At 37.4% G+C, this 8,120-nt stretch overlaps 1 pseudogene; it reads left to right on the top strand.

Annotated features, from left to right (window-relative positions):
• The first annotated feature begins 967 nt into the window (after positions 1-967).
• Positions 968-1,519, top strand: LOC149211551 (cyclin-dependent kinase B2-2 pseudogene; annotated as a pseudogene).
• Positions 1,520-8,120: the final 6,601 nt, after the last annotated feature.

The raw sequence follows: 8,120 nt of genomic DNA, 5'->3' as shown, positions 1-8,120 counted from the left end.
GTTTTCTGCTCGTGGACTTAACTAATTTCACAGCGCCCAATTTGCAACAAATGTCGACCTCGTATCGGTTTTTAATAAAACACAGTTTGAAATTAATTCAACAATCAATCAGAAACAAATGAATCACTTATGCTCATCACATTGATGTATGTAACATTCAACTTATTATAACATAAAAGGGCAGAGTTTCAGCATCCGCCAATTACACAGGAAAATAACTAAAATAACTCCACTCACGCAACACAGTTCTTCGCTACTCTCTCTGGGCTGTCACTCCATTCCAAACCATACACTAATTTCTAATTTCTAACAAATCCACCCGCGACTTACACACAAAAACTATATATATCCTCCTACCTCGCTCTCTCCTCTTTTAAAAACAAAAGAGATTACACATATCTAAATTAACCATCTCCTTCATATTTGGAGGAATAAATTAATTCACACTTTATCCTAATCTAAACAAATTATACTACTTGGCTTGATCTCCACGCAGGGAGGATTACTTGCCATTTTATTCCCAATTTCTATTCAAAATTAGCCCACTCTTAACTACTTACATTTAATTAAAATTAATACAAATTTAACAACCAAGTCTACCTCCAACCTTGTATTAGCCACAGCATGTGACCATTTCATCACATTGCTGGCTAGGTCTAGATGCTCCTGCATCAGTTACATTTCGCACTCCGTGCACTTCGCATAACTTTTTACAATATCATTACCCTACTTATGGTCTTTAAGCCCCAAACCATTGCACGAGGCTTTTTCTACCCAAGAATAAGGGCACAAGAGTTTGAACAAACTTGAAGAAGCGATTGGTTAGTACAAGGTAGAGGTCTCCTCTCTCAAATCTCAACTACAAGAAGCAAGAAAGTTAGCATAAGGAACTGAGAAGACAATGGAAGCATTGGCAATCATAGAAGGACAGGTTCATGAAGCAATAAAGGAGAGAAATAGATATTGGATGCGGTCGCTCACAGTACCACCCCTGGTTATCAAGAAAATTATGTACAAGCTTGTGAAAGGCATTGCTTCTATGCACGACCATGGCGTCATGCACAGAAGCCTGAATCCTAAAGCTATATGGATAGAAATGGAGGGCAGGGAATTTGTGTCACTGAAAATTGCAAGGTTTTGTCTGGGAAGAGCTACTGATTTATCTAGCAAGGCTTATATGAAGAAGTTAGGGGTGCACTGGTACATATCTCTCAAACTGCTCTTGGGTCAGGATACCTACTATATTTTTGTTGACATGTGGAATGTCGGCTGCATTTTTGCTGAATTGTATAGAAGGGAGCCTCTCTTTGTGGGATGGAATGATTTCGAGATTCTTCAGGCGATCTTCAGCTTGCTCGAAACTCCAAATGAAGAAGTTTGGCTGGGAGTTTCACAACTCAGTTATTGGCATCCTTTTCCTCAATGGGAGCCCTGTGATCTCAGAACCGAAGTCCCAGATTTAGATGATGATGCTTTTGATTTGTTATTGAAACTGTTGTATTGGCTTGAAACTACATGAACATGTGAAAGAAAATATGGTTTGATGCTTTGAAGGAATCCTGATTTGAAGAAAGATAGTGAGAATGACAATTTCAGTGGCATCTTCTCTTGGTTTAGATTATAAATATTCCTTAATTCCGACTGTGAAGACAACAAAATTCGGATTGCAGAAGCATACGAACTTGGACTTGAACATTTGGTGTATGGCTATTTGGATCCTATTTGGAAGCATTGAAATGGAGCATCTTTAAGCATTGTTGAAAGCATTACAAAGAAGTTCTGAGACATGAAGAAGGGATAATTTGCTAGTTGATGATGAGGCAACAATCCTTCTATCTTGAGTAAAAAAGAAGAGCACCACTAAAGGGGGAGTAACATGCCCATAAAAATATACTATGCATAAAGAACAGAAGCAGTTTGATAGGGGGAGTCCTTGTGCACTCCTTTGCAATTGATGTCAAAGGGGGAGAGAAGAAGAATATTGCCATCAATGACAAAGGGGGAGATTCTTAATCTAGGTTGTCATTGATATCAATATAGCAGTGTTTGTGATGGAAAATTCTTTGATACATGATTTCCCGTTGATGCCCATTGATCATAATCCTCATAGTGATGAAAGTTTGATATATGATGATATGATGAGAAGGAGGTCAATTGAACAACATGAGCTCAATTGAAGAGAAAATGATGCAGGGGGTCAATTGATCAGTAATTGAACAACAATTTAACAAAAAATGACGCGGGAGGTCAATTGATCAGCTGTCTTCAACTCATGTTTTAGTAGGAACAAATGTCGACTTTTGTGCTACATCATCATGATCGAGGAGCTCTTCCAAGGGTACAAGACCTCTTGGAGTGTAATTGGCCTTCATCTGTAATACTTCCAATTCTGTAGCTTGGATCTCTTGATCATATTCATAAAATACATCATCAATGTAAGAGGTGGCGAATTCTTCCTCCATTTGCAAAAAATTATTGATTTTCTTATCATCCTGAAACATTTGCCAATACTGGAGATTATCAGGGACAACAGGGCGATGTTTAACATTAATTTCAAATTTCTTATTGGAATGTATTGGGATTTTAAACATGCTTGCAGTGGTGGCAAGAGAATCAACCATGAAATTCTGGTTTCTTGGAATCAGAGACAATGTATACTCAGGAAAAGTTTTGAGGATATCTAACACAGCATTGCGATATGCTCACATCCTGGGATTTTTGGTCTAGTATTCCCCCTTTACTTGTTTGATTACCAATTCAGAGTCACCATAAATTGAAATCCTTTTTGCACCTAACTTCTTGAGAATCTTAAGACCGTTAATTAAGGCCTTGTATTTCGCTTCATTATTAGAACAATCAAAAGATAGTTTGTATGAACATACTATGGAATTATGAGGAATTTTACTTGAATGATTCATTTGAGTATGAATCTAAATTATAATTCCGGCTCCTTCCTTTCCCATGGCTCCATCAAAATCCATGGTCCAAAGAGAACCTTCCTCATCAAGAAGCTGAAATTTGGAAGACTGATCTTTATTTTCTGTTGGAAGATGATCTGTTGTCTCAACATAATTTGTCTCCTTCACTGAATCCATTGTCCTTTCAACTGATATATTAGGTTGCAAACCATTTAATCCATGTTCTTGATTTTCTGCAAGTGGAACTGCTCCAAAACTACCTAAAACTTCTGAAATTTCTGAAACTTCCTCAATTTGACTTTCTAAATTAACTGAACTATTATCATTGTACAAAATAAAAGATTCTAAATCAGTATGTACAACATGTATATGGTGATTTTTCAGCTTCTCTTTGCTAGTAATCATATATTTCATCTTGGTTTCCCAGTATAATTTCCTAAGTTGACCGAACACTGGTATAGTAGCATAAGAGAAATCAAGTTGCAAAGTGCCTTTGATTTTTTCTCCCCATGACCAGGAGAGCAGCATTCCATACCTTGGAGGAATGTCAGCAACAACCACATCCATCAGAACATTCTTTTTTGGAATCTGGTCTAAAGATACTACCAAGTATTTAATGAGACCAAGACACTTAACTCTTCCCAAGTCAAAGGAGTAAAGGTCATGATATGATCGGGTAATATCCAGTCCTAACTTGTCCATGATGGCTTTGGGCATGAGATTGTGAGAAGCTCCAGAATCTAGCATGGCATTGTGAAGGATGAAATCATGGATCCTAAGACTGAGGTAAAATGGTGGGACTTCATTGTCTTCTAAATTTCCATCTACGGCAGGGCCAAACAAAAGCTCAGGGTGGTCATCACTAACATTCACCATGTCTGACATTTGATCAACCTTTAACATTTTGGCTATATGGAATTTATACTGATCATTCTTAACTAATTTGGTCAAAGGAATGGAAACTTTCAATTTAGAAATCTCATTCTCTAGACTAAATAAGTTAGGATGTTTTTCTACCTCTTTGGAAGTCATATCCTTCGTTTTTGGTTGTTCTTTGGCAGGAATCTCCTTTCTTTGTCCTCCAGTTTGTGTTTCTTCATTGCTCTTTCCCTGACTAGTGGTAGTAGGCTCCTTTTCTTTGTTCTGATTTGTAGAGGTTGATTCTTTGGTATGAGTATCTTTTTGAGAAGTTGGATTCTTTGGATTTGAAGTAAGTTGCACACTTCTGTTCCTCAAATTATACTGCCTTTGCACTTGGCTAAGAGAATTTTGATAACCCCTTTGATAATCTTTTGTTTGGACTGCCAACACATCATCATTTGAAAGAAAAAATCTCTGGTCATCAGGTGCATATGGTTCCTCGGAAAACTCATCCTCTTTTGTGAGGAAAATAGGTTGTTGATCTTTCTCAAAAAAGTGATTCTCTCCTGCAAGCTCTTCTTCTTCATCAAGTCCCTGTGCATAATTCTATGGGAATGGAGTACGGATCTGTTGTCGTGCTTGCTGAACTTGACCCCTTCGCTCTCTTTGTTTGATTTTAAATTGAGGTTGTTTTTGTTGACCTCAAAAATTAGGATTCTTGACTTGATTTTATGATATTGTCATCTTATCCATAATTTTCTCCATGTTTTTTATTAAAGTGTCAAGCTTACCATCTGATGAAGTAGAGGGCTCCTCTTTAATTGTGACCTTCTTTTTTGTTTTCATCTTAGATTTCTTAATCAGCAAGTTTGCTTCAACACTCACGACATTCCTCTACATTTCTTCAAGAGTTGTAGGATTCCTCTCTCTCAGCTAATAGCCCATGTCAGGATCAAAAGCATCAGGATAGTGAATCAATGCCAAGTTAGGAGGAGGTTTGATGTTGTCTGGGATAGCATTGTAGACCTTATTGAATATGAAAGTAAAGTCTTGCACGGATTCATTCGGATCTCTTTTCAAAGATATGTATTTGCCCAAAATCTGGAGGGGCTATTTTTCTCTTCCCATCTTGCCAAGAATAGGTCTATCAACTATTGGGGATTGGCTATTGAAGCAGCTCTCAAAGCACAAAACCATTTCTTCACTTCACCTGAAAAACTTTGAGCTATGAGGCGCATTTTGGCATCATCTTCATCGACTTCTTCGAGGTCAATGAAATCAACTATCTTATCAATATGTTTCCTTGTTGTGATCTTGGTTGTGCCATCAAACAAAGGCAATATTTGACCATAATTTTGAGGTAATGCAGCAAGTTTCCCAGGAAAAACCAAAGGACCAAATCTCGCCATAAAGGCTGCAGAAGGTAGTATGATAGTTACAACAGGGGGTATTGATGGAGGAGTTGTTTTAGAAGAAGATGGTTTGGGAGGAGATGATGGTTTGGTGGTGGAAGATGATAAGGTAGTTGTGTAAGGGGGTGTAACAAATGATGAAACAATGGGGAAAGCCTCTTGCTGATATAGGGTATAAGCCTTTTCAAACGTTATTCTGAGCTGATCAACTAAATTATGGAGTTTATGAAAATATGACCAAAGCTTACTGTCAAGCTTAGCAAATGAAGCCTCAGAAGATTGCACATATGACTCAAACTTAATAGGGTCAAAAAAATTTCTCTAAAAGGGAAGACTCAGACTTGGACTTGAATAATGATAACTCAAAGTCAAGATCAAAATAAAAATCTTCAAGAGCAATCAGTTGTGTAGGTAAATATGTAGTAGGATTGTCAACTACTTATAGAGGGTTGGGATCAAGATTTGACCTTGTATATCTTCTAGGAGCCAGTGTTTTCCTCAATTTGCACTTTGGCTACATTACTGAATCAACCTTCTTTGAAAGCGAGCACCTGTCACCCACAAGCCTAGATCTCGATGAACTCATGAGAAACAATCCAGGTAAGATTTAACACTTCATTCCCTAATATGGTCACTAAAAATGTTAGCACTCTTTAGTGTCCCAAGGCTGAGAAAGGAAGCCAAGGAGGTAACTTCAAACCAAATTTGGATCTAGTAGCTAGCCCTACAAAATCAAAGAGGGTTGACTGGAGAGGAAGATAGATATTAGGTTATATATTCAAAGCTCAATAGGGTTTGATATTAGGATTTGTTGGAGCAAGGTCAATAGGTTTTGGAAACTAGGTCAGGGTTTCAAAAGATTAGCTACAGAGATATAATGGGGCAAGGTAGTTATATTCAGTGACATTTTTGAGTTGTCATGGTGGTGTAGGGTTGAAAAAGTAAAGGATAAAAATGAGCATATGAGTTATGAATTCATTCATCATAAGAAATAGAACACTAGTATGAAAATCTCATTGAAACAGAGCATATAACTTATGATTTCTGCTTAAACACCTATGAGATGATCACAAGAAAGCATAGATATGGTATTAATGAAAAATATATATTCAATTTGATTATAAATAGATAAAAACATTGTCAGTAAATCATATCAAAAGAATCCCAAGATAATAGTTGCAATTTCTTGTTGTATTAATGAAAAAAAGTGTACACTAGCTCCCAGCTATGATTATCAAACATCCAAGCCTCTTTATGACTTAGATCACACTACATATAGACCAAAAACTATGTTTCCCCCTCTCAAGTGTCAAATCCACCATCATAGGAACTGCTTACCAGAATATCTCCAACCATGACTAAGACTAGGGCGGTTAGAAACCAACTCCTAATTCCGCCCAAACTTATTCACTTAACTTTACAGGCATTAATGAGCATGAATTTACAATTATTTTACCTTTACAAGCTTAATTACAATCATTTACATCAAGTAAACTTAAAAGTAGACAAATTACATCATGAGAGATGGACTTTGACTCAAGAAACTTGAAAACTTGACCTCCTGGCAAAAGCGTAGCGAATTCTCTTAGAAGTGCAACGTGTGAGACAAAAGCGCAATGTGTGAGACAAAAGCACATCGTGTGGCTTGTGGAGGCCTTTTAAGGGACTTTCCCTCATCCAATTGCTTATCTGAAAGATGTTGGAGATAGCTTAGGATTTTTGCTAGGTTCCTAAACCTTCAAGCTTGCGAAAACACTTCTCTAAGTTTTCCAAAGAAATATTTTCCCAAGACTTCTCTAGAAGCGCAACGAGGGGCTGAAAAAGGAGGCTGAAACATTTTTTTGACCTATTTTTTGACTTTTTCTTCAGTTTCAAAGGCTAACATGGAAAAAAAAGGTCCACATCTGCAATGTACTTTCCAGGATCTATCTAACCATGCAAAAAATCCATCATTTAGTGCCCCTAGGAAGAAGCGCAGCATGAGCTCACTGTGCTTCTTGTTGGTTGGAGTTGTTGATAAAGCAAGAAAGAAATGAAAAACTAAATGGAAACCAAAAATAAATTACACAAGTAATACACAATGTTTATGTGGTAAAACCTTGATAGGGTGTCAAGGAAACATCCACGGGGCAAGGGATTGGATTTTCTATTAAATCAATAATGATTCTCATTGATTACAATAGTTTGGGCATTCATCATTTTATAAGGGACTCCTTCATTACATAACTGTTGTTTTTGTATAAAACCAACTTAGTAGTAAATACAATTTTTACACATATTGATCATAAAATGATCCTTGATGACTTTTTAATGCTCAAAAATGAAAGTCAAAGGATACTCTTGGAAATAGTCTCATTGCATAGATCTCTTCATTCTGAATCTAATGCAATTTGAATGGACCAAAACGGACTCCGAATGAAGGAGTTATTGTAAAAAGAAAATTGCCCAATGTCCTTAGAAAAGGAGGCATTTCTTATTAAATGGAACTTAAGGGAAAATATGTGTTCCTTAAGGAAATATCACATCGGAAAGGTTCCAAAGGGAGGACTTAAACCAAAGGCTAAAGACTCCCTGATTTGTGATCTCCGACATATCACATCGGAGGAAGGCCTCCATGCGATATCGGAACCCCAGGTGAGTCGATTTGTGATATGCCGATATTGCGATGTGCGATTTGCGATTGCGATGAAGCGGGTCGGTGGATCGGCGATTGGTGATATATATATCGCATCAGAGTAGTCCATGGGATGTTGTATATGCCTCAAACCATTGCAACTTGTGATTGCGATTAGGCCGATAAATCAATTGCGATGGATTATGGACCGTCGGATTGGGAGCCAGATCGACAGTCAAGAATTGATCACTAGTCACATTTCAGAGGTGTCAAGTGACAACATGTGATGAGGCAGCGACTTGCGATAGTGTGATG

This window comes from Pinus tabuliformis, chromosome 1_1 (genome assembly GCF_031772625.1).
Source record: "Pinus tabuliformis cultivar Carrire ecotype Pingquan chromosome 1_1, CPIR1, whole genome shotgun sequence".
Classification (NCBI taxonomy): Eukaryota; Viridiplantae; Streptophyta; class Pinopsida; order Pinales; family Pinaceae; genus Pinus; species Pinus tabuliformis.
Note: the sequence above shows the minus strand (reverse complement) of the source record. Positions and strands in the feature narration are given on the sequence as shown.